Source organism: Pelodiscus sinensis, chromosome 28 (genome assembly GCF_049634645.1).
Source record: "Pelodiscus sinensis isolate JC-2024 chromosome 28, ASM4963464v1, whole genome shotgun sequence".
Lineage (NCBI taxonomy): Eukaryota > Metazoa > Chordata > Testudines > Trionychidae > Pelodiscus > Pelodiscus sinensis.
Genome location: NC_134738.1, coordinates 1,226,490 through 1,252,921, shown reverse-complemented (window position 1 = coordinate 1,252,921; position 26,432 = coordinate 1,226,490). Strand labels below are relative to the sequence as shown.

The following is a 26,432-nucleotide window of genomic DNA, read 5'->3' as shown; positions in this document are numbered from 1 at the left end:
TCTAGTTGTCCAGGTGTGTGCCTGGCCACTGCAATCCTAGGATCACACTTGTCCTCTATGGGTGTATCTACACTGCACCGTTATTTTGAGATAACTAGTGTTATTTCAAAATAACAATCTGAGCGTCTACATGGCCAATCCATTATTTTGAAATAATTTCGAAATAACAGACGACTTATTCCGAAATCTGTAAACCTCATTCTATGAGGAATAACGCCTATTCCGAATTAGCTATTTTGAAATAAGACGTGTGTAGCCGCGCCACTGCTGCTATTTCAAAATAGCCCCTCCCCAGGGCCATTCTAAGTTATTCCTCCCTAGTGCCTCCTGAGGCTCTAAATTGAGGTAACGCGTCTACATTAGGGGAGCCTGTCTCTGACTAATTTTGAGACTTCCCTGCAGAGTAAATGTTCTATTTTGAAATAAGCTATTTTGGAATAACTATTCTGGAATTGCTTATTTTGAAATAGCCATGCAGTGTAGACATACCCTATGAAAATAGATGCAGCCCTATTAAAATACCGCAAAGATGCTGCTACAGTTTCATGCCCTCAAGTGTGCTGTTTCCCAACACAGTCAAAGGATAGGAAATAATCAATGCAACTATTCAGCTGTGGACTGATAACTCCAGTAAGAATTCCCTTAAAACGTAATTCATAAGGAAGATAGCTGTGAGAGCGACAGCCAGATCCAGCTATCAGATCTTGCTAGAAATGTATCCCCCCTCCACCACACCTGTACACCCACGTGCTAAAGGCCATGGGTAGCAGGCAATGTTCCCTCTAATTTTTTCCATCTATGCATGGAATACATTTTGTTATGTGTGGCAGGTGTGGGCCCTGGTCTACACTAGGGAGTTATTTCAAAATAACTCCCCTTATTTTGAAATAACAAGTGGAGAGTCCACACTACCAAGCGCGTTATTTCAAAATAACAGACTGATTATTTCGAAATAATAATTCCTGCTTTCCACGAGGAATAGCATTTATTTCAAAATAGTTATTTCAAAATAGTGGTAGTATGGATGCTTGACTGCTGCTATTTCGAAACAGCTACTCCTCAGAGTCAACATAAGAACGTAAGAACGACCCTACTGGGTCAGACCAAAGATCCATCTAGCCCAATGTCCTGTCTGCCGACAGTGGCCGATACCAGATACCTCAGATAGAGTGAACAGAACAGGGAATCATCAAGTAATCCCGTTCCTGTCACACATTCCCAGCCTCTGATAGAGGCCAGGGACACCATTTCTACCCATCTTGGCTAATAAACATTGAAGGAAATATCCTCCATGAATTTATCTAGTTCTTTCTTGAACCCTGTTAAAGTCTGGTATTCACAACATCCTCTGGCAAGGAGTTTCACAGACCGACTGAGCTCTGTGTGAAGAAAAACTTCCTTTTGTTTGCTTAAACCTGATACCTATTAATTTCATTTGGTGACCCCTAGTTCGTATGTTATGGGAGCAAATAAATAACTTTTCCTTATTCATTTTTTCCACACCAGTCACAATTTTATAGACCTCGATCATATCCACCCCTTAGTCTCTTTTCTAGGCTGAAAAGACCCAGTCTTTTTAATCCCTCCTCATCTATGACCCATTCCAGACCCCTAATCAATTTTGTTGCCCTTTTCTGAACCTTTCCCAATGCCAGTATGTCTTTTTTGAGATGAGGCAACCACATCTGTACGCAGTATTCAAGATGTGGGTGAACCAAGATTCTATTTGCTTTTTTGACTGCCGCTGCACACCGAGTGGATGTTTTCAGAGAGTGACTCCAAGATCTCTCTCTTGCATAGTTATAGCTAAATTAGTCCCCATCATATTGCAATTCAAAGTAATTACTCCCCAGTGCCTCCTGGATCTCGAAGTCGAGGTAGTGTGTTCACATTAAGGGAGTCTGCCTCGGACTAATTTCAAGGTTTCCCCGTTGTGTAGACGTGCTATTTTGAAATATTTATTTGGGAGTCACTATTTCAAGAGCTGGCAACAATGGTTCATACTCCCCCTTTCCGGCTTCTAGGTTGGAACTTTACCCGGGTCCCTCCAGCCCCTCCCCCATGCTTGAAATCTGGATTTTGCATCCTGCATCTACCCTTCACTCATGACCTGCGCCAGACAGGAGAGGGAGTAGTATTTACCCAAGCTAGTTGCTTGTATCGTGTCCTTCCTAAAAGAGACAAACTGTTAATAGAATGTCTTGGCCTGCTGCTGAGGCGAAGCCAAAAAAAGCGTTTTTAGCTCTGCTATGAAAATGGTGCTAAGTTACAGTTTGTTATGTATTTTAAACAAAACCTTTGCCCTCTAAGCTGTTTAGCTTTTTCTAATAATTTCCACCTGTGAAAGATCCCACATTGAATTCTCTACTGTCAGAATCCAAGTGATTGTATTACAGGCTCCTTCTTCCAGCTATGAACTCATGCACAAAGACACTGGAGGGTTTCTGAGCCCAGAGTTTGTTTTCCATTTCGGGGGTTGGTATGCAAGGATGGGGGAGCTCGGGGGGAGTTTTGCTTTTCTGTGTTTTCCTCTTTCCTTTTAAAAAATCAATATTAGTGCTGGTGAAAATGCCAAATGGAAGAATGCCCCCAGGCAGATGGAGGTAGTTCCAGTGCGTGGAGGAGTTCTGAACTCTCTCTGTGCCACGGGGCAGATTTATCATACCCATTTTACAGACAAGTAATCTGTAATAGAGGATTATGAGCAGCTCATCCATACCATCACGTCACATTGCTGATAAGTCCCTCCACTCCGCATGCTTTGCATTCTTAAAATGCTAATGGACTGTTTTTCGATCTGCAACTGGATCTCATCTCTGGGCCCTGCACCTTTGCAAATCCTTTACACAAGGGGAATGCTACCAGATGAAACTGAGACATTCAATCATTCCTGGTGCCACGTTGCCACGGGGACAGTCTGGTCCAATGGGAGGAGTGGGTACTTAGCACCCCTGGCAATCAAGCTGATTGGGTGGTAATTGCTTGATTTGTTGCTTTGGCACAGGCAGCCAGATGGTGTGTCTTTCTTTCAGCAGTTGTGTTTGTCTCTCTAATTCCGATGCCTTCCAGTGGGTAGGTGGACGTACATGCACCACTAATGAATCAGAAACGAAATGTTCCATTTCCTCCCTCCCCCTGCTCCGAGGGCAGGCTGGAAAGGCTGCACGATAGGGTTTAATGGGCTGTGCAGGCTGCGGGGAGGGGCCTGATGGAAGGGTCTATGGAAATGCACTGCTAATGAGATCATCATTCTTGGTGGATATTAAGAAACATCTGTCTGAATCTTATAGGAGCAGCAGAGGAAAGTAGATTCTGCTTTTGGATTATAAAATACCCTGCACGTAGAGCCCTGCGCAGATACAAAATCTGTATCCACCTCTGCCTCTGTATCTGCAAAAATGAGCGGCGGATATCTGCACGGACACCCGCGGATGTGGATACGGATCCCCGTGGATATAAAGCAGATACCTGCATTTACACTTGTGGATGTGGATACGGATCCCTGTGATTATAAAGCAGATATCTGCATTCACAGCCATGGATGTAGATCCAGATACCCGCTGATATAAAGCAGATATCTGCACTAACACCTGCGGATGCTGTTACAAAGCAGATATCTGCATTCACACCTGTAGATGTGAATACAGATACCTGTGGGTTTAAAGCAGATATCTGTACTGAAACCTATGGATGCGGATGCGGATGCAGATCCCCATGGATATGAAACAGATATCTGCATTCATACCCGTGGATGCAGATATAAAGCAGATATCCACAAATTTGCAGGGTTCTAACTACAATTCTACAATAATGAGCTGAAGATACCCAGAGATATAAAGCAGATAGCCATGGATGTGCAGGGCTCTACCTGCACAGCCCGCAGCTTACGGCAGTCATCTAAGGGAACGGCATTACAGACAGTGTCTTGGGCATGGATGATAAACATGCTGGGCTGAGCCACACCACATCAGGGCTGTAATGGCCAGCTGCTGCTAAGAGACTGGTGAAGCCTGCTAGGGTCTTGGAACACCCCAGCTCCCTGCTGAAGTCAGCGGTGCAGTACCTTGGCTCTACTAGACTGGGGGGATCCTGTGGACTGAGTCATCAATCCATAGGGAGTGTTTTACACCAGGTCCCATTAACATGCCTGTATTAACATCTGTTCAGATGGGCACTGCATCGTCACTGTATGAAAGGAGCTATGTTTCCGCACTGCATTGTCATTAGGGTGACAGTAATGCTGGGAGCCAGGTGTGTGACTCCCAGCTTGCATATACAAATGCAGTGCCTGCTTTCAGTGAGCTAGCATGCTAAAATAGCAGTGGAGCCATGGTAGCCTGGGCAGTTGCAGTTGCAGTAGCAGGCTGGGTTTGCCAGGTCTGGCTGGCAGTCAGTATCAAGCAGAGCACCGCAAGGGTCGGGTCTGGGGCCGGGTTTGTTCAACGTCTTTATTAATTAACTGGATGAGGGGATGGGTTGCACCCTCAGCAAGTTCGTGGATGACATTGAGCTGGGGTAGAGGTAGAGATGCTGGAGAGTAGGAATAAGGTGCAGAGTGACCTAAGAGGGAGAGAGGCTGTTCTCAGTAGTGACGGATGCAGAACAAGGAGCAATGGGCTCAAGTGGCAGTGGGGGAGGTCTAGGTTGGACATTAGGAAAAACTATTTCCCTAGGAGGGTGGGGAAGCACTGGGATGGGTTCTTATTTTAAGAGGAATAAGGGATCTTTCGGAAAAGGCTTTATTTTCTGAAAAATCCCCGTCTAGACTGGTGCTTTTTTCCGGCAAAGCTCCGAGCCGGAAAAAAGCGGCAGCCATGTTTATGCAAATGAAGCGGAGGAGGGGATTTAAATCCCCGCTTCATTTGCAATTGCGACGTGTCTAATTTGCATCCCTTTTACGGAAAAGGGATGCAGTCTAGACACAGCCTAAGACTGTACAGTGCCATGATCCATATTCAAAGGGCTCAGGGGGATTTGTATTCAGGGCGGCTAGCAATAATGCTTGTGCTGCCATGGCCACATTAGTATTTTTGGTGTGTTAGCCTGATGTGAGGAAGTGTGAGTGTGTCTGTGCAAGCTGGGAAGCCCACCCCTAGCTCTACAGTGTAGACGCAGCCGAAGGGGTTTTCTGTGGCCCAAGCCGGTAGCGTAATGCACTTGCACCCACACTAGCATTCGACAGAGTGAAGCCGTGGTGGCACAAACGATGGGAGGGGCTTAGCCCTGAGCACAGACCCTGCCCTGGCACTAGACACAGACTAATCCCTCACACAGCCACGGGCACACTGCTACTTGGCCAGCACTAGTGCGGGAACATCTCCGTAAGCTGGAATGGAGAGACACCCTGGTGGGAGACACTGCTGTGCTGATCGGGCCCCATGGCTGGGGGCCAGGAGCGCAGCCCCAGACGGTTCCACAGCCACCCTGCCTCTTCCTCAGAGTGCCCTTCTCCCGTCCCCACTCGGTCAATTCCAGTCCCTCAACTGCCACTGGAGACCTGCCTTGACCTCCCTGGTCCAGCAGATTCCTGGGTTTGGGACCAGTTAGGTCCCTTGGGCACCAGAGCAGGGAGGTGCAACTGTATGAGTAAGAGCTGCCCTGAAGAAATCCTTGCCTCTCTCTTGCAAAGATCTTCGCTGCATCCGTAACATGGGCTGAGAAGGGGGAAGTCGCAGAAGTGTCTGGATTTCTCAGTGTCAAGCAGGCCTCAGTCTTAACTGGATGCCCAGGGTTTTATTTTCTCTCTGTGGGCTGGTGGCTCAGCTTTAACATTGTTTTAATGCACTTTGCTGTAATTTTAAGTAAATGCTGTGGGACCTCGGCCTGCTGAGTGCATGAAAGTCTGAACCTAAGATTAAACAATTTTATTCAGGGGGAAAAACACGTAAGAATGTTTTATTTGTGCTGGTTCCATGTCTCCTGCAATGTAACTTTAGCAACTTCTGACTATCACGTGCAGGGTCTTTATTTATGTTGAAGTATTTATTAAAAGAACCAGGAAACTGGGCCAGAAAATAATGGGTCGTGATTCTTCTGCCGAACAAGCTGCTTAGTTTGGCGATGTTCTGGTTTTGTGGGTCTGACTAGAACTCAAATCATGCTCAACATCAGAATGCTGCTGACAGCAGATAGTCTTTTGGATCAAATGAACTCAAGTCCAACCCAGGGTGTGGGCTCTAAATAACATTCTCTCTGTGACAACATGGGGATTGTCTTTGGTCTGCTTGCTTTGTTATATTGCATGCAATTTCTGCTGTCCTGGATCAGTCCTGTGTGTGTGCCTCTATTTCCCTGGACATTGCACCAGTGCCTGCATAGGGATGGGAATTTCAGGTGTGACTTTCAGTGCCTAAGCCCCAGCATGCAAACAGTGACCAAAGCTTTCTGTAACCTGAGCCTGGGAGGGGGGGTGACACTTTTTCCCCTGCAAGCTGGACAAAAGCTGGTGGTGGGGATTGCTGCAGGCAGAGGTGGGCTGCTGGGTGTGTGAGTGATTCTGGCTGGTTTGGGATACAGAAGTGGGGGACACTCCCTTGGCTCTGAGCCACTCTCCCCAAGATGGACTGTATAGACTGCTACTGGTTCCTGTGCTAACAAGTCTGTGCTATGCTGTAACCTTGTGGACTAATAAACCTTCTGTTCAACCCACTGGCTGAGTCACTTCTGGTTGCGGATAAGTGTGCAGAGCCGGATGACTCCCCACACCTTGGTGACATGGTGGCAGCGGTGGGAATGGAGATACTGCATCCCATGAACAGAGCATCTAGTAGTAAGTGACCGGGGCACAGCAAAAAGAATTAGGGACACCTTTCTGCACCTTTCTGTGGGACAGATCACTGTCCTTCTTAGGGTCCTTTGGAGCACTCTAGCACTAGGCATAGGGACCCAGCCTCATCTCTCAAATAGCTATACTACTACTTTCTTGGGACACGTGTCAGCAATACATGTTAGCATGAGCTTAACTTGAAGGGTGTGCTTAAGTAGATCTCTGTTCAGCAATGTTTGCTAATGCTGAGCTTTTCAGCTTTAGGAGGAGCATTGCCAGCAGATCCAGAGAAGTGATTATTCCCCTTTATTTGCCTCTGGTGAGGCCACATCTAGAATATTGTGTCCAGTTCTGGGCCCCCCACTATAGAAAGGATGTGGATGCATTGGAGAGGGACCAGTGGAGGGTGACAAAATGATTAGGGGGCTGGAGTGCATGACCTATGAGACTGAGGGATTTGGGTTTGTTTAGTCTGCAGAAGAGAAGAGTGAAGGGGGATTTGATAGCAGCCTTCAACTTCCTAAAGGGAGGTTCCAAAGAAGATGGAGAGAGGCTGTTCTCAGTAGTGGCAGATGGCAGAATGAGGAGCAAATGGTCTCAAGTTGCAGTGGGGGAGGTCTAGGTTGGATATTAGGAAAAGCTATTTCCCTAGGAGGGTGGTGAAGCACTGGGATGGGTTACCTAGGGAGGGGGTGGAATCTCCATCCCTAGAGGTTTTTAAGTCCCTGTTTGAGAAAGCCCTGGCTGGGTTGATTTAGTTGGGATTGGTCCTACATAGGGCAGAGGGCTGGACTTGATGACCTCCTGAGGTCTCTTCCAGCTCTATGGGTGTGTCTAGACTACATGGTTTTGTCGACAAAACTATACCTGCATCCACACTGCCTTTGAGTTATGTCGACATAATGTCGACAAAACTCAGCAGTTTTGTCGACGTATGTAAACCTCATTCTACGAGGAATAACGCCTTTTGTCGACAGAGTTCTGTCGATAGAAGGCATTATTGCATCTACACTGTCCTTTGCGTCCACACTGTTATGTCGACAAAGCGGCTTGCTTTGTCGACGGAACTGGCTGTAGTCTAGATGCTCTTTGTCGACAGAAGCTTTGTCGACAGGATCTGTCGACAAAACTTCTGTCGACAAAACCCCATATTCTAGACATACCCCCTAATACTATGAAATGAACCTAAGAGGAATTTCCAACTCCTTTAAGCTCCCATGAATACCCCAGTGTTAGTAAGCGCTTCGCTTAATACAGATGGATTTAAGCATGTGCTCTAGTGCTTTGCCTCAGACAATGTCTCTATTGCGATCACGCAGCATGACTGCAGCTCAAGCAGACTTCCTTGAGCTAGAGTTAACTTAACTTCCCCGAGCTAGCCTTAACTTCCCTGAGCTAGCCTTAACTTCCCCGAGCTAGCCTTAACTTCCCCGAGCTAGCCTTAACTTCCCCGAGCTAGCCTTAACTTCCCCGAGCTAGCTTTAACCTGCCTAGCCCAGGCCCCAGAGCAGTGAAGCTGAGTAATTACCTAGGGTTCCAGGCAGGCTTTTCCAAAGCACACTGAAGTGTGTCCTGGCATCATGTACTGTTCCAGCACCTTCGCTGGTTAATATTTGCCCTATGCCTTGACTATAAAGCAGGAGGGAGCAGTATACTGGGTTTGCAGAACTGGTGTGGAAGGACTAAGGAGTGATAGAAAAGAATCCCAGCAAATGTAGGCGAAACATGCTTTCCTTTTGTGACCCAGCCGCCATGTTCTCCACATAGATTGCTGCTTCCTGAATTCATGAATGAAGGTAGAAAGTGCTGAGTGAGCCTCAGCTGTGTAAACACAACAACAATCAATGCTTCAGCTTTGCAAAAATGTATGAAAAGGAGCTTAGTCGGCAGAAACTAGTCCCCACGCCCCCTCGGTGAGTATGGTGGGAGGTGGAAGGAAAACGGCAGCAGATGCTGATGTCATTTACTCATCTGAATATGAGAGAGTTTGTAAACTGCTGTTTCCTGCCTAAAGAGCATTTCTAATTATGCAGGAGGACTTTGCGGCTAGATCTGCTAGTCTCATGGCTATTCTTCTATTCATGCCAACAGCAAAATCATGAATGTTGAGATTGTTTTTAAAAGCTGAGACTTTTCCTGTTTGCCAGAATCACTTCATATTTCTAGATATTAATTCTCATGAAGATTTGGGGCTCTTTATTGAGCGATAACCCCAACATGATGGCTCAGATTACTCCCTGGTATAATTTCATTGACTTCAGTGGATGGGTTAGCATAGATATCTGACCCATGTGACCACAACTAGATTTTTTCCAAATGTAATTAAAATGCAAGTTTAACCCCAATGGAGATTATTTCAAGAAACAGACTCTATTATTAATAATATTCTGTGTTTCTATTGCACTTGAGATTCATAGAGCAATGATAAAATGCAGCCATCTCTAGTGGGAGGGCAGTAACTTGCCAGTCCACAGCATGCTGAGTGATAGCCAGTGGATGGGGAAAGGAATATTTCAACCAGTGATCTCTTAAGGTATCCTGGAAAAGCTCTGCCGCATCCAAGGAACATGTCTGCTTTTTTGGAACAGTTTCCGAAAAAGTGGACGTGTTCTTTCGGCATCCCTGTATTCCTCTCGGTGAGAAGAATAAGGGATGTTCTGAAAGAGGAGGGTTTTTTTTCCTGAAATTTGGCCCCATGTAGAAGGTCCAAATTTCGGAAAAGCCTCTTTTGGAAAAAAAAAAAGAGAAAAAGATACACAAATTGCGGTTTGCCATTTGCGTATCTTTTTCCGACTTTTCTCTGCAGTGTAGACATACAGAAAGTACCCGGGGATATATATGGCCCAATTCAGAAGCTGATTGTAAGTACTCACCACCACTGAAGATCAGGCTATGCAGTATGGATTTAAGGTATCAGATGAAAGACCTATGCACCTTGTGCTACTTAACAACAGATCTAAGTATGCCCACTTCTTTGTTTCAGAGACCAGAAGAATTAAATTCTCATGGCCAACAAGGGAGTTCATGGTCATGGACTAGGAACATCCCAATCTCCTTTTGATCTCAGTTACACCAGTCTAAATCTAGAATGGTGTCTGTGAGGTGCAGTGGCATAAAATCAGAGAAACGTCACAAGCCCCAGCACTCTAATATATGGCACCAGGCAACAGACTGGAGCTTGGAGGGGGGGAATGATTTCCCAATCCTGTGAAAATTTTCATGATTCCAAAAAATGTCCAAACCCAAATGGGAACAAAAAGTTGAAATTGAAAATCTTGAATTTGTTTTTGAAATAAAAAAAACAAATCAAAACAAAATGGTTTGGGATTAATAAAAACATTTTGTTTTGATAATTTTGAGAAAAAGTTTCATTTCAATTGTCACAATTTTTTAACTCTAATTAGCTACATTTCAAAATGAGAAGTTGCTTTGAACCAGAAAAGCAGAATATATTGTTTCGGAAATGTTATTTTCAAACTTTTTCAAGTCAAGACATTCATAGACTCAGAGAAGATTAGAGGTGGAAGGGACATTAGGAAGTGCTCTAGTCCAACCGCCTGCTCGAAGCAGGATTAACCCCAACTAAATTATCAAATTCATCAAAACCCATCCTTTACCGTGGCAAGTTTTGATTTTGATGAAAAATGAAAAAACAATTCTTCAATGAAAAAACAGCTGAAAAATTCCGGACCAGCTCTATAACTTTATAACAGACACCATGCAGAATCTGACCTCACTCCCAGACATGCAGCAGACGTCACCAAATAGCACAGGTACTGCATACCCTTAAAAAACTATTTCGGGAGGGTCAGCATTCCACATATTTATTTAAAAGGACTGTAATTCACATCAATGAATATCTGCCAAGATGCATGCAGTTAATGGCCTCTCTGTCTAGTATCCAAGAAGATATATGTGGTGCTACAACAAATGGCTGCCAGAAAGTATTTTTTCAGCTCAAGTACTGGTTATACTTTGATATCAGAAGGTACTTAGTTCAAGTCTCATTAAAGACCTAACTTCAAAGTTCAATCCTTCTATCCCTAAACAAAAGAGTAAAGGGCATGTCCTTAGCTGGTATAAACAGATGCGCAGTTATGGCATCCATTTACACCAGGTGATCACTGGGTGAAATGGACATTCACATGATGTTGTACTTCCTTGTCTACTTGAATCAGCAGTTCTCTGTATAAGAGGGGCTGCTGTATTACTCTGTATATGCAAAATCAACGAGGAGTCCCGTGGCACCTGAAAGACTCAGGCTATGTCTACACTGCAATGTATTTTGGGATACCGGAGTATCCTGAAATAGCTATCCCATGTCTTCACAGCAAGCCCATTATTTTGGGCTCGCTATTCCGGCGTCCCTATAAACCTGATTCCACAAGGAGTAAGGGACATTTCAGAATAGCGGGTTATTTCAAAATTTGGCACTGTGTAGACAGTGCGAAAGTATGAAATATACTATTTCAAAATAAGATAGAAATAAGATACACAATTTGTGTAGCTCAAATTGTGTAGCTTATTTCGAGCTATGGTGCAATGTAGACACACCCTAACAGATTTATTTGGGCATACGTTTTTGTGGGCAAAGACTCACTTCAGATGCTAGTTCTCTGTGGGTATGTCCACACTACAAAGTTAATTCGAACTAACAGCCGTTAGTTCGAATTAACTTTGATAGGCGCTACACATGCAAACCACTAGTTCGAACTTAATTCGAACTAGCGGAGCGCTTAATTCGAACTAGGTAAACCTCATTCTACGAGGACTAATGCCTAGTTCGAATTAAGGGCTGTGTATTAATTTGAACTAGTGGGAGGCTAGCCCTCCCCAGCTTGCCCTGGTGGCCACTCTGGGCACAACCAGGGAAATTCTTCTGCCCCCCTCCCGGCGCTGGAGCCCTTAAAGGGGCACGGGCTGGCTACGGTGCCCATGCCAGGTGCAAGCCTGCCAGCACCCAGCCAGCAGACCCTGCAACTGGCACGGCACGAGCCAGCCACCCGCTGCCACCCAGCCCTCCCCCTCTTCCCGGGACCAGGCTGGCGGCTCCCAGGAGCCTGCCCGGGGCTGCAAGAGGTGGGCTCCCGCCTGGTCTAGTGCGGAGATTGTGGACCTCATCCAGGTTTGGGGGGAGGCCTCCAACGTCCACGACCTCTGCACTAGGCACAGGAAAGTGGCCGTCTAGGGCAGGATAGCTGCCAGCCTGGCCACCAAAGGCCACATGGAAACCCAGGAGCAGGTTTGCATGAAAATCAAGGAGGTCTAGTGAGACTCCCCGACCCTGAGCCCTGAGCTTAGAACATAAGAACATAAGAATGGCTGTACTGGGTCAGACCAAAGGTCCATCTAGCCCAGTAGCCTGTCTGCCGACAGCGGCCAACACTAGGTACCCTGGAGGGGATGGACCAAAGACAATGACCAAGCCATTTGTCTCGTGCCATCCCTCTCCAGCCTTCCACAAACAGAGGCCAGGGACACCATTTCTACCCCCTGGCTAATGCCACTCCATGGACCCAACCTCCATGAATTCATCTAACTTCTCTTTAAACTCTGTTATAGTTCTAGCCTTCACAGCCTCCTGTGGCAAGGAGTTCCACAGGTTGACTATTTGCTTTGTGAAGAAGAACTTTCTTTTATTAGTTTGAAGCCTGCTACCCATTCATTTCATTTGGTGTCCTCTAGTCCTTCTATTATGGGAACTAATGAAGAACTTTTCTTTATGCACCCTCTTCATACCACTCATGATTTTATAGACCTCTGTCATATCCCCCCTCAGTCTCCTCTTTTCTAAGCTGAAAAGTCCCACTCTCTTTAGCCTCTCTTCATATGGGGACCTGTTCCAAACCCCTGATCATTTTAGTTGCCCTTTTCAGAACCCTTTCCAAGGCCAAAATATCTTTTCTGGGATGAGGAGATCACATCTGTACACAGTACTGAAGATATGGCATACCATAGTTTGATACTTCCCCTCCTCCTTCTTCCCCTGGCTTCCCCCTTCCAGCTCCCTCCTCCCAGGTTTCCCCCTCCCCTCTCCCACCCTCTCCCACCTCCTTTTCCCAGTCTCCCCAGAGATTAATCCTCCCCCCAGTTTTGTTAAATAAAGAGAGTTTCTATTTTTGAACATACGTGTCCTTTATTTTGTACATCAGGAAGGGGGGCTAGGGAGGGGTAAGTGGAAGGAGGTGAGGGGGAATGGGGTACAAGCCCCCGATGGGGAGGACTGGGGTGGCTCTGCGGGCTCCTCGGGGTGGAAACTCTCCTGCTGCTCCCCGATTGACCCCCCTGGATTGCAGCCTGCGGCAAGTGCAGCCGGGCTGATGGCCGAGTGCTGTGATGTGCCCAGTGTGGGCACTCAGGGCACTCCAAGCCAGGACTGCTTTGCTGTCCCTTGTCAAGGTAGACAAGCAAGCGAGGAACCCTGAGAACTGTCTGTCCGGGGTGGGGGTCGGGTCCCTTTAAGCACAGCCCTCGGCTAGCCTGAGACAGCAGTTCCATGCTCTAAGTCCTAACCTGATGCCCTGCCGGCACTGCTTCTGGCCATCCTTAACTTCTGTTCAGGGTCCACTCAATGTGGACATGCTAGTTCGAATTAGCAAAACGCTAATTCAAACTAGTTTTTAGGTCTAGATGCGCTAGTTCGAATTAGCTTAGTTCGAATGAACTAATTCGAATTAAGTTAGTTCGAATTAGCGCTGTAGTGTAGACAGACCCTGTGAAATTAATAGTGTGCTGAGTCTCCTTACATACTGATACCACGTTATGGATAACTCTGGAATGCATCCAGCATGCATGGAGAGTAGAAATAAGGCCAAGCTTTCTCCTTATTCCAAGTGAATTAGCAGGCTGAGGAAGTCTTTTCTGTGTCTCCCAGTGGAGGACTCACTGTTAGACATTTCTCTCACCATGGCTGTGAATGGAAAAAGCCAGATTGGAGTTTTCATCCCAGATGGACTTTGGCTCTTTTGCAGCTGCACAGAAGATGGACAAGCCAACATCTCCTAGGGAAGGAACTGTCCGATTGTATGACAAGGAGAAGTCTGGGAAAAATTACCATCCTATTTCACAAGAGAGCTGGGGAATGTTTTCACAGTGAGCTGAGCAAACTTGAAAAGCTGACCAGGAAGGGAAAATGCTGCTTAGACCAAACAGCAGGATGTTAAAATAAACACGGCTTTTTGTAGTGGACACAGAAGCACTGAGGTTTGGGCCTGCCCGAGTGTGACCACAAACCAAGCAGGGAGTTATTCAATGCTATAGTGCTGGAAGGCATGGCTGCTGCCAAGGGAATGGTAGGATAAACAACACACCAAGACCCACCAGCACCGAGCATAGTGGGGTTCTGGTCCTAGTGGGGCTGCTAGGCACTTCCAGGATACAAAATATCAGTATTAATGAGACCAGTGTTCAATGGTGCTTAGTCATTGCAGTTGGTAAACTGGGTGAAGATGATCTATCGCTCAGACACCCCATCTGATCCATCCCTCTATCTATTTATATTGGTGTCCATCATGGCGATATCTGCAAAAATAACAAGGAGTCCTGTGGCACCTGAAAGACTAACAGATTTCTCAGGGCATAAGCTTTTGTGGTAAAACCCACGTGCACGCTTGAATGCATCTGACGAAGAGGGCCTTTGTCCAGAACAGCTTATTCCCAAAGAAATCTGTTAGGGTATGTCTACATTACCCCGCTAGTTCGAACTAGCGGGGTAATGTATGCATACCGCAATTGCAAATGAAGCCTGGGATTTGAATTTCCCGGGCTTCATTTGCATAAGCGGGGCGCCGCCATTTTTAAATCCCCGCTGGTTCGAACCCCGTGCCGCGCAGCTACACGCGGCACAAACTAGGTAGTTCGAACTAGGCTTCCTAGTTCAAACTACCGTTACTCCTCGTGGAACTAACGGAGCGCTTACTTCGAACTAAGTAATCCTCATTCCACGAGGATTAAGCCTAGTTTGAATTTACTAGTTCGAATTAAGGGCTGTGTAGACCCTTAATTCGAACTAGTGGGAGGCTAGCCCTCCCCAGCTTTCCCTGGTGGCCACTCTGGCCAGCACCAGGGAAACTCGTCTGCCCCCCTCCTGGCCCCGGACCCCTTAAAGGGGCACGGGCTGGCTACGGTGCCCGTGCCAGGTGCAAGCCTGCCAGCACCCAGCCAGCAGACCCTGCACGGATCGAGCCACCCACCTGATGCCCCCCAGCCCTCCCCCTCTTCCCGGGACCAGGCTGGCGGCTCCCGGGAGCTTGCCCGGGACCGCAAGAGGCGGGCACCCGCCTGGGCTAGTGCAGACAACGTGGACCTCGTCCACAATCTCCGCACTAGGCACAGGAAAGTGGCCGGCTAGGGCAGGAGAGCTGCCAGCCTGGCCACTCAGGAGCAGGTGTGCAAGAGAATCAAGGGGGTCCACTGAGACCCCCGACCCTGCGCCCTGAGCTTACAATGGCCGTACTGGGTCAGACCAAAGGTCCATCTAGCCCAGTAGCCTGTCTGCCGACAGCGGCCAACCCTAGGGACCCTGGAGGAGATGGACTGAAGACAGTGACCAAGCCATTTGTCTCGTGCCATCCCTCTCCAGCCTTCCACAAACCTTGGGCAGGGACACCACTCCTACCCCCTGGCTAATACCACTCCATGGACCCAACCTCCATGACTTGATCTCACTTCCCTTTAAACTCTGTTCCAGTTCTAGCCTTCACAGCCTCCTGCAGCAAGGAGTTCCACAGGTTGACTCTTTGTTTTGTGAAGAACAACTTTCTGTTACTAGTTTGAAGCCTGCTACCCATTCCTTTCCTTTGGTGTCCTCTAGTCCTTCTTTATGGGAACTAATGAAGAACTTTTCTGTATGCACCCTCCCCACCCAACTCCTGCTTTTAGAGACCTCTATCCTGTCTCCCCTCCGTCTCCTCTTTTCTAAGCTGAAAAGTCCCAGTCTCTTTAGCCTCTCTTCATATGGGACCTGTTCCCAACCCCTGATCATTGTAGTTGCCCTCCCCTCTCCTAACCTCTCTTTTCCCCTCTCCCACCTCCTTTTCCCAGTTTCCCCCAGTTTTGTTAAATAAAGACAGATTCCATTTTGGAAGACACGTTATCTTTATTTTGTACATCAAGAAGAGGGGCTAGGGAAGGGTAAGTGGAAGGAGGTGAGGGAGGAATGGGGCACGAGCCCCCGATGGGGAGGACTGGGCTGGCTCTGCGGGCTTCTGGGGGTGGAAGCTCTCCTGCAGCCCCCCAATTGCCGCCTCTCCCCAGATGGCAGCCTGCGGCAAGTGCAGCCGGGCTGATGGCCGAGTAGTGTGATGTGCCCAGTGTGGGTACTCCGGGCAATCCAAGCCAGGGCTGCTTTGCAAGCGGGGCACCCCTGAGAACTGTCTGTCCGGGGTGGGGGTCGGGGTCCCTTTAAGCGCAGCCCTCGGCTAGCCTGAGACAGCATCTCCACACTCTAAGTCCTCCTCTGATGCCCTGCCGGCACTGCTTCTGGACATCCTTAACCCCGGTTCAGGGTCCACTTAATGTGGACATGCTAGTTCGAATTAGCAAAACGCTAATTCGAACTAGTTTTTTAATCTGGATCCGTTAGTTCGAATTAGCGCTGTAGTGTAGACATACCCAGAAGGACTAGCCACTCTGCATTACTAAGTTCTCTTTTATTTTCTTTGCATCGCAATAGCACCTAGGAGTCTTGAGAAGGGAAGCCCTGCTCATCCGTAAGTTGATAAAGAACGAGGAGTCCTGTGCACCTTAGCGACTAACACATATATAGGACCATCAGCTTTTGTGGGTAAAATATACTGAATCTACATTGTCTAGAGAGGTATCCAATTAAAATCAGGACCCCTTTGTGCTAGGCACTATATATGCTCATAGTAAGAGATAACCCGTCCAGCAGAGCTTAAAATGTAAATAGAGAAGAGAGAAAGAGGGTGGAAGATAGAGAGTATTATTATTCCCATTTTACAGACGGGAAACTGAGGCACACATTAAATGTTTGTATAGCATCTAGTACATTGGGGTCCTGGGATCTATGATTATGGCTTCTAAGCATGACAGTAACATCTATACTTATAAAAGGAGAAGCATCCATGACGTTGCCTGTTATAGAGAACATCTGAGAAGACTTGAGAAGTTTCTAAGGGGAGGCAGGCCCCTATTCCCACCTACCGCCCCGCCACCTCTGCGGGGAGGGGAGAACGAGGAACAGCGCACCGAGCGTGCACACGCCCCCCCCCCCACGGGGAGGGGAGGAGGAGGAACAGCACGCCAAGTGTGCGTGTGCCGTCTCCCACCATGGGGAGGGGAGAAGGAGAAACAGTGCCTCAAATGTGCATGCAACCCCCCACCACAGGGAGGGGGTGGGGAGGAACAGCATGCCAAGTGTGCATACGTCTGCCCCCCCCACCATGGGGAGGGGAAGAGCGCATGTGCACACAGCCCAGCATCCCCAGAGCAGTGGGGAGGGAAGAGGCCGCATGGCTCAAACCCCTCCACTCCCAGGAACAGCAGGAAGGGAGGCGGCTGCACGGCCCAAGCCAGCCTAAACCTTCCTGCCCCCGAGAACAGCGGGGACGAAGGAGGCCATGTGTACATCGACTGTCACAACGGGACAGATATTGCTAGTAAATTACAAGTGACTCAGTCAAGCCTGCAGTAGGAATAGGGACAGGAATTTAGCCCGTCTCTCCTGAGTCCCAAAGCAGTGCCCCAAACACGAATCTGCCTTCTATCATGCCAAGAAAAGCTCTTATGTACAGCAGCAACGTGCCTTTGAGTGTAAGAGCAAATTTCATCTGCGTTTCTAGGAGGGAGACGGTAGTCAGACCCGCATAGTGTATGAACCCAGATAACAAGCCTTGGGTTATATGGCTGCTTTTTTAAACTACTCTGCTATGTTGGATTTTCCTTTCTGCAGCTGCAATGCTTCGGGGGAGAGAACCGCAGCTGGGAGTAAGAAGAGACAACCGAAGCAATATGGAAACATTGTAAGATCTGAAATTTAGTCAGGTCAGCAAAAATGGAGGGAATAATTCACTCTAGGGGTTTATTGTTGTTTTTCCAATATTGCTTTCAGGCACAAGCAGTCTGAATTCCTCTGCTTGTGGCATTCCTGCTCCAGTTCCTGCCCCTGTTTCTACTAGGTATTTTGGCATCGAGCCAGCCAGCAGTGCCCCAGAATAGCAAACACTCAGAGATGCCCTTAGAAACCTTGGAGGTCCCATCTGGAGAGACAGCTGTCTCACGCTGCAAGCCCTCAAATGCAGAACTCCCAGAAGTTACATGCAGGGAGGATTTGCTTGAGCAAGGCTTTCGCTTGTCACTTGTGGCTGTGCTAATAGTGCATGGCAGAGAGCAGGTGGGTGGAGAAGCAGCTGAGAATTAAACTGGACTCAGTAAAGTAGAGGCTACATGGGTTGCAGATGTCTCCATGTCTGAATACAGCCTCCCCCCTTTCAGCAGAGAGCAAAAACTCATGGAGCGTCCATCCTTCAAGCACGTTTTTGCACAAGTAAATCGAAAGATCAGAGGTTTTTTTGCGCAATTGGGAATCCTCATTCTACGAGGAAGAATGCCTTTTTGTGCAAGAGCTCTTGTGCAAAGAGGCGTGTGTGGACAGGGAAAAGGGATTTTTTTTTTGTGCAAGAAAAGGGAAGAGGAAAAAGCACAGGTGCCCTGGTGGCCATTCTGTGCCTAGCAATCACTGCTTACTTGTGAGAGAACATCCAGGCAGTCTGAATGCTGCTCTCTTTCGCAAAAGCACATAATTCTTTGATGCACTTTTGCAGTGTGGACACTCTTGCACAAGAAGTTTTTGCGGAAGATCTCTTCCAACAGAAGATTCTTGTGCAAAAAGCCTGCAGTCTAGACGTAGCCCTGGAAGCTAGGGATATCATTCCTACCCATCCTGGCCATTAATGGACCTAGCCTCCATGAATATATCTAGCTCATTTTTGAACCCTGTTAAAGTCCTGGTCTTCACAACCTACTCAGGCAATGAGTTCCACAGGTTGACCTTGCATTGTGTGAAGAAAAATTTTCTTTTGCTTGTTTTAAACCTGCTACCTATTAATTTCATTTGGTGACTCCTAGTTCTTAGGTTATGGGAACAAGTAAATAACTTTCCCTTATCCACTTTTTCCAAACCACTCATGATTTTATAGACCTCTATCATATCCCCCCTTAGTCTCCTCTTTTCTAAACTGAAAAGTCCCTGTCTTTTTTTAATCTCTCTTCATATGGGACCTGTTCCAAACCCCTGATCATTTCTGTTGCCCTTTTAAAAATCTTTTCCAATGCCAATATATCTTTTTTGAGACGAGGCAACCACATCTGTATGCAGTGGTGTTCCCACTAAGATTTTCCATCCATGAGCAAAGTGAGTTTTGTCTTGTGCACCAGTATTGAGGTCATGTGCGCTTGTTTGGACGTGCCACCAGGCACCCAAGTCATAAACCTCTCCCTTTTCCCCTCTGCTGCCATCTCTCCCATCCTTCCCTCGCCCCATCTGCTCCCCTAGTGCCTGCTGCTGCCTCCCACCCTCTCCTCTGCTCTCCTGGCTCCTGCCCTTCTCACTCCCCACAACCCTCCTGGGACCTGCCCTCCCCATCCTCTCTGACCCCTGCACCCACCCTTCCCTTCCGCTCTGTGCCCACCCCTCCTCTAGCCCCTTCCCCATCCCCTCTCCTAATGTCTCTCCCTCTTCCCACCTGCCCTGCCTCTCTCCTCTGTCCTCTGGTGCCCGTCCCTCCCCTCCTGTCCCCTCCCTGTGTCTGCCCTTCTGCTTCGCCCCCACAATCCCGCTGGCGCCTTCACCTTCTCTTACCCCTGGCACCCTCCTGGTGCCTCCCCCTTCCCTCATTGCCTCTGCCCTCCCAACACCTGCCCCCTTGCCCTCTTCCTCCCTGGTGCCCAACCCCTCACCATCCTCTGCCCCAGTTCTCCTCATGCCCCTCTCCACCCTCACACATGACGTGCTCCATCGCCTGCCTTCCTCGTGTCCACCCCTCCTTTCAGCCCCCTTCTTCCTTTCTCTTGCCCCTCTTGCCCCTTTCCTCTCTCAGCATCATCCTGTCCCCTCCCTTCTGCCACTGCCACTGCCACTTTTCCCATTCCTGCCCTTTCCCATCGTCTCCTCTTGGCCCCCTGGCATTTGTCTCTCCTCCACCCTGCCCTTTGGTGCCTTCCCCTTTTTTCTTCTGCCCTGGCCCCCTCTCCTCCCCTCAGCACAAGCCCCTTCCTATACTCACCACCACCTTCCCCTTAGTTCTCCTTCTGTCCCTTCCCTCACCTTCTGCCTTCCTGACACCTGGGCTGTGTCCAGACTCCATGCCTCCGTCGACGGAGGCATGTAGATTAGCGAGATCGGAAGAGGGAAATGAAGCCGCGATTAAAATAATCGCGGCTTCATTTAAATTTAAATGGCTGCCCCGATCTGCCGATCAGCTGTTTGTCGGCAGATCGGGAGAGTCTGGACGCGATGCCCCGAAAAAGAAGCCTTTCTTCATCGACACAGGTAAGCCTCGTGAAACCAGGTTTACCTGTGTCGATGAAGAAAGGCTTCTTTGTCGGGGCATCGCGTCCAGACTCTCCCGATCTGCCGACAAACAGCTGATCGGCAGATCGGGGCAGCCATTTAAATTTAAATGAAGCCGCGATTATTTTAATCGCGGCTTCATTTCCCTCTTCCGATCTCGCTAATCTACATGCCTCCGTCGACGGAGGCATGGAGTCTGGACACAGCCCTGCAGCTGCCAGGTAGGGAGGCAAGGTGGGCAGCTGCCCTGTGTGCTGGGGATGGAGCCAGAGCCACGGTGCTATTTTTTGCACTGCGGCCGTGGCCCAGGAGCAGCTGCACCATGGCCTGACACCAGTCCCAGCACACGGGGAAGCCACCTGCCACACGGCCTAGCCCCAGGACAGCTGGGACCGGGACTCCGGTACTAAAAATAGCACTGCAGCCCTGGCTCCAGTCCCAGCACACAGGGAAGCACATTCCATGTGCTCAGACTCGAGCTGTGGCCATGGTGCTATTTTTAGTACTATGGTCCTGGCCCCAGCTGCTGTCAGCAGCTAGGCCACATGGCAGGTGGCTGCCTAGTGTCCCAGGACAGGATCCGGGCCATGGTGCTATATTTAGTACTGCAGCCAAGGCTCCAGCTCCAGCAGCCGCCATGCAGGCCACATAGTGGCTGCCCAGATGCTCCTGCGGTGGGCAGTAACCTGCCACATGGCCTCACCCCCGGGAGCAGCTGGGGCCGCAGCTGCACAGCTCTGCTGAGGGGGTGGGCGGGAATGAATTTTTTGGTGTGTGCCCACATGGGTGCACACCTTACAGGGAACCCTGGTATGCAGTATTCAAGATGTGGGCGTACCATGATTTTATACAGTGGCAATACAATATTCTCTGTCTTAGTCTCTCTCCCTTTTTTAATGACTCCTAACACCCGGTTTGCTTTTTTGACTGCCGCTGCACACTGAGTAGATGTGTTCAGAGGATTATTCACAATGACTCCAAGATCTCTCTTGGGTAGTTGTAGCTAAATTAGTCCCCATCAGATTGTATGTGTAGTTGAGATTATTTTTTCCAATGCACATTACTTTACATTTATCAACATTAAATTTCATTTGCCATTTTGTTGTCCAGTCACTTAGTTTGGTGAGATCTTTTTGAAGCTCTTCACAATCTGGATTAGTTTTAACTATCTTGAGCAGTTTAGTATCGTCTGCAAATTTTACCCTGTCATCTGTCATTTCCTCTAAGTATGTACAGCACCTGTTAAATGAGACCCACAATCTCCTGTGGGCTCTCCTGTAATACAAACAATAATAGTATCTTCCTCCACACACTTACTATAAATGCAACATTCTGTGGCCTTGATCCTGCACTTGGAGCTGTGCAGTCAATCTCTTATGCCCATGTGGTATCTCATTGGGTTGGGTGCTGGCATCCATCTGTCTGGATTAGTATGGAGCCTTAAACATCACGGTTTACCACAGCATGGTTTGATTCATTACTCTGGAATGCTTTAGTATTTTTCTCCCCTCTCTTATCTATCTTACCATATTGACTTCCCTCACTATAGGATCTGAGAGTTTACTCTTGAGTTGTCACCAAGTCTCCACCTAACATTTTCTATCCTTGGGAGGGTTGAATTTTCTTTTGTGCGGGTTGACATTTCTTATGTGCAACACCAATATTGAGGTAGTGTGTGGACGTGCACCACCAATACAAACAAAACACATCTGTGTAAATGTACACATATATACTGTGGCTGCTGCACACTGAAGGAGGGAAGACATGCTGGGTGAACTGCTTTCTTTTCCCCCAGTAAAGAAAAACCCAAAACCTAACTGCAGCATAATCAGGCAGGCACCTGCGGTCAATTAGAGCTTGCCAGAAGCTACAGGCTGATTAGACACCTGCAGCCAGTTAAGGCCTGTGGTGCCACTTTAAAAGGGCTCCCCTGGGCAAGGAAGGGGGAGGAAAAAGAGCAAAGGACAGGAAGGGAGAAGAGTTGTGTGCAGGAGTTGTATGGGTATGAGCGGAGGCCTGATGAGCAGGTACCAAAAGGAAGGTGCTGGGAGAGATTGTCTGGGGACATGTCCCAGGGAAAAGCTGCCAGATTGCAAGAGGCAGTAACCCTGTCTGTTGCCGCTGCCTTAGGGTACGCCTCCACAGCAGGGTTACACTCAAATTAAGCTACACAACTTCAATAGCTTAAGTTGAAATAGCTTCTGCCTTCTGGCGGTGTCTACACTGCAGGAAGTCACAGGAAGAACACACTTCCTTCCACTTCCCATGCTCCTCATGAAATGAGGATTACCAGGAGTCAGAGTAAGAATTCCTCCAGCTCAACATTATTTCGAAAGGCTTGTAGTGAAGATGCACACTATGTTATTTTGGAATAACGTTAATTATTCTGAAATAGCACTGCTGTGTAGACATACTCTAGGGGGCCTGGGCTGGAACCCAGAATAGTGGGTGGGTCAGGGTTCCCCCCAACTCTCCCCACAGCACTATAGCGTCTGTCCCTGGATAGGGAACCCAGGACTAGACAGGGGTTTCACCCCCATATTATGGACTAGCCTGTGATGAATATGGCTCAGAAGGCTGTGGCTCCTGCCTCTCGTAAAGAGAAAGAGACCGTGTGGGGGGCCACAGTGAGCCTCTGAGGCTAACACTATCCACCAGTAGTGCAAGACCCATGGACAATACCTGGAGCTTTGCCACAATACACACACATACACACACACACATTATATATGTCCATATGTGTGGAAGAAAATATATGAAAACAAGACACCTGTATCTAGTTGCTGTGAGGTACCCTTAGTGACTACAAAGTTGCTGTACAAAGGTAGGGAATTAGCCTTCTTCCACTGGAGGAAGAGTAGAAACCCCAGAACATATTAACACATGGCTTCAGGGTTTGTAGACAGATGCATGTTTCAAAGAGCTTGCAAATGAGGTTCCATCCTACAAAACTAGCATCACACCTAGTATTCACTACTTCTGACTCATAAGAGCCAGAACTCTATCACAGATCTAGTTTTAATGCAATACAATTTACTGTGTATTAATTAGTAACACGGGATTTTTTTAAAAAATCATTAAGTTCAGAGATATAGATATCTGCAAGGCTCCAAAAAATTATGTTAAAATAATAATTTTCTTTCTTATCTTAAGCCACTAACACCTATGTACACTTTGTTTGAAATATAATCATGCAGATGTCCTCCTGGCACACAAAACTCCCATGAAGCCTGCTCCCTCCCCCCATCCAACCCCGACAGACAGAGAGGACTGCAGCAAGTGAGTCAGGATACTGCAAATAAAGTACCCCTTCCTCCACCTCACTTTACAGATGCCAGCACCCACCCACTCCTCTTTCCCCCACCTAGCCGATGCAGTCATTCATCCTCTTACCTCTCCTGTCCCTGCCCAGGAGGGTTGAAGAAACTGCTGGGTTTCTGTCTCTGTCTTTCTCCTTCTCCTTGGGCAGACGGGACTCTCCAAACTCTCCTCCCCTCTGACTTCCCCCCAAGGCAATTAATTAATTACTCCCTCAGTCACTCACTCTCCGCTGCCACTTATTCCCCGCTTATCTCACCTGCTTATCTTGTGTGCTTTCCTGCTTTGGGTGCTCTTCAGTTCAGCATGGGGCAGCTCCATTTAGCTGCTGCTTACAGATGCCTCATCCCCTACCAGTCAGCTGAGCCCCTGCCTGCATGGGAGCTTTGAACCTCTAAGCGGGGCTCAGAAAATAGCTGTGCAGTTTCGTGGCCATGCAGCTTAGAGGGAACTTCAGTTGTCACCTTTTTGTATCTATCTTGTTAATTTCACAAATGAAAAGTCGATTTGGGAAAGGGAAGCAGCCTGAAAGCATGTTAAGTGATATGCTTTCCATAGTAAGAACCTGTTAATGTTGAAAAGCAAGATAAAGAGAAAGATAAAATAAATTCTTCTTAAGTAGAGATGAAATATGTTTCTCTGTTTGCCCTGGTTTTATATGAGCCTGGAAATAACCACCTGGAAAAACAATAACGTTTAAAAATCATAACACACTGAGGCTGGCTTCTGTGTTCCTGAGTTTTTGAAAAAATATTTGAAAAGGTTTGATCTTAATGCCATTTTGCAGTAGTTATTAGTAAAACTTCTCAAACAATATTCCTTGTTAGAAAGAAAGAAAGAAAGAAAGAAAGAAAGAAAGAAAGAAAGAAAGAAAGAAAGAAAGAAAGAAATGATTCGACTTCTGATTTCAAAGTAAAACAGAAAAAGTTGCTGCATCTACTAGTCATTAAATGAACACAGGCAGGTGTTAAATAGATGCAACGCTTATTGCTCGGGTCTGGGAACAAATGATTGATTAGAATGTAGTTAACATTAAAAGCTATGCATATACATAGGGAAGTTTGAGGGAATCCTAGGATAAATTGTATGGGCAAAATTCTTCCCCTGGATGCACACTATGGATCTTTGTTGCTTGATTTGAACTCAGTACATGTGTGGAACTTCTGCAAACGTCTGTGGGAGCAATGTGTGGAGGCAGTTCAGGGGACAGAGTCAAGATACATAGTGGATCCAAAAGCAGCACAGTGTCTCTAGACCCTATGATGGCCAATGGGCACTTTGCTTGGTTGCTAGACCTGTAAGAAGAAATCCTGTCACCTCTGCAGAAAGTCTAGTGCAGTTCTCTAGGTCACAAGGCTGGAATCCTTTGCAGATGGTGCTCAGCAGAGTTCCTCTCTACAGGGGCACTGAAGTGGGGACCCTGGGAATGGGCGGGAGTAGGTGGGGTGGCCATACTGGGCACAGAAGCACAACCAGAGAAGATGCTATTACTGCATAGGCTGCCACTCCGCAGTCTGGGGGAAGGAGGATTGCCGAGGTTTTGGATTCCTGGAGTTTCCCTGCTCCAGGCCCCTAAATCTGTTCAGGAGCTCGCCTGGCTCCTGGAGCATGAGGAGGCTCTGAGTGCTCGAAATTGAGTTGTGCTGGCAGCGCCGCACTTTGAAATCACATGAGGGTGCCCGAGGCAGTTTTAGGAAACTAGCTTCTTGGATTTGTGAGCCAGCCTTGCCAAGACAGATTGTGCTGCGGGTGCTCTGTAATGCCTGAAAAACCTGTGCAGTCATGATATAGGTCCCTCTATGTCGTCTGGTCAGCAGCAACTGTTTTATTTCTAGATAAAATCCTCTGCACTGAAACCACCTCCCTCTGGTTCTCATTACAGAATCCAGGGCCGGGTACTAAGTGTCACTTATAAGAACGTGGAAAACGTTTCTCATTGCATTCCGTATATCTTGGGCACTCGATAAATGACAGATGAAATGTCTGATCCAAAGTTCCTTTGGAGCAAAGGAAAAGATTCCCATTGGGCTCAGCAGGCCCTAAACAGGCTCAAATGACCTGCATATCTAGCATGTAAAAAGTGCATTTCAAATTAGGGATGAGCCTGACACAAAACCTTCAATCAGAAAAGCTCCAGACTTTGAGGAAGTCCAGAGGTGGATCCAGACTTTTCAACTTGGGTTCATGCCTGCGTCGATATTGGAAAGACAAGACATGTGAAGTAATCTGAAAGTCACAGCAAATACAAGGTGTGGCAGATTGCTAAAATCAAGATGTTAACGCAAGTTGCAAGAAACTATTCAGAATGCAGGGGCAAGTTACACCGTAGCCTTTGGGAAGAGTGAGCCAACTCCTTCCCTGGTGCAAACTGGCACACTTCCATTGCAGGCAACAGTGCAACATCAATTTATCGAAGTGGAGGTCATGAGCATAGTATCCAACCCAGCGACAAGTGAATCTCAACAGGAAGATGCTTAGTGAATTACAGATGAATGGGAGGATGGATCAGGGTAAGACGTTTCCTCCACAGCTGATCAGCAGTCATCTACATTTTTGGCAAACAAGAAGGAAAAAAAAGGATAAAAAGTTAACTAAACTTTTTGATGTCCCAGAAAAGGTTTGGTTTGGATTCAGTTCAAATTCTGGGTAATGGTTTGGATTTGTACTTATTTTATTCTACTTGGTTCAAGCAAACCTACGGCCAAGATACCTAGGGAGAGGGAGTCTCTTCTATTGCTTTGCAATGGATGCTTTTGCTGTCATAAGACACGGGTCTACAATAAATGGCAGATTTAAAATCAAGACTTTTAAATCATC

At 47.5% G+C, this 26,432-nt stretch overlaps 1 protein-coding gene across 1 annotated transcript in view; it reads right to left on the bottom strand.

Annotated features, from left to right (window-relative positions):
- ANTXR1 (ANTXR cell adhesion molecule 1) overlaps positions 1–26,432 on the bottom strand; it is a 216,801-nt gene that overhangs the window by 8,263 nt on the left and 182,106 nt on the right. The gene's annotated exons all lie outside the window — the stretch shown is intronic.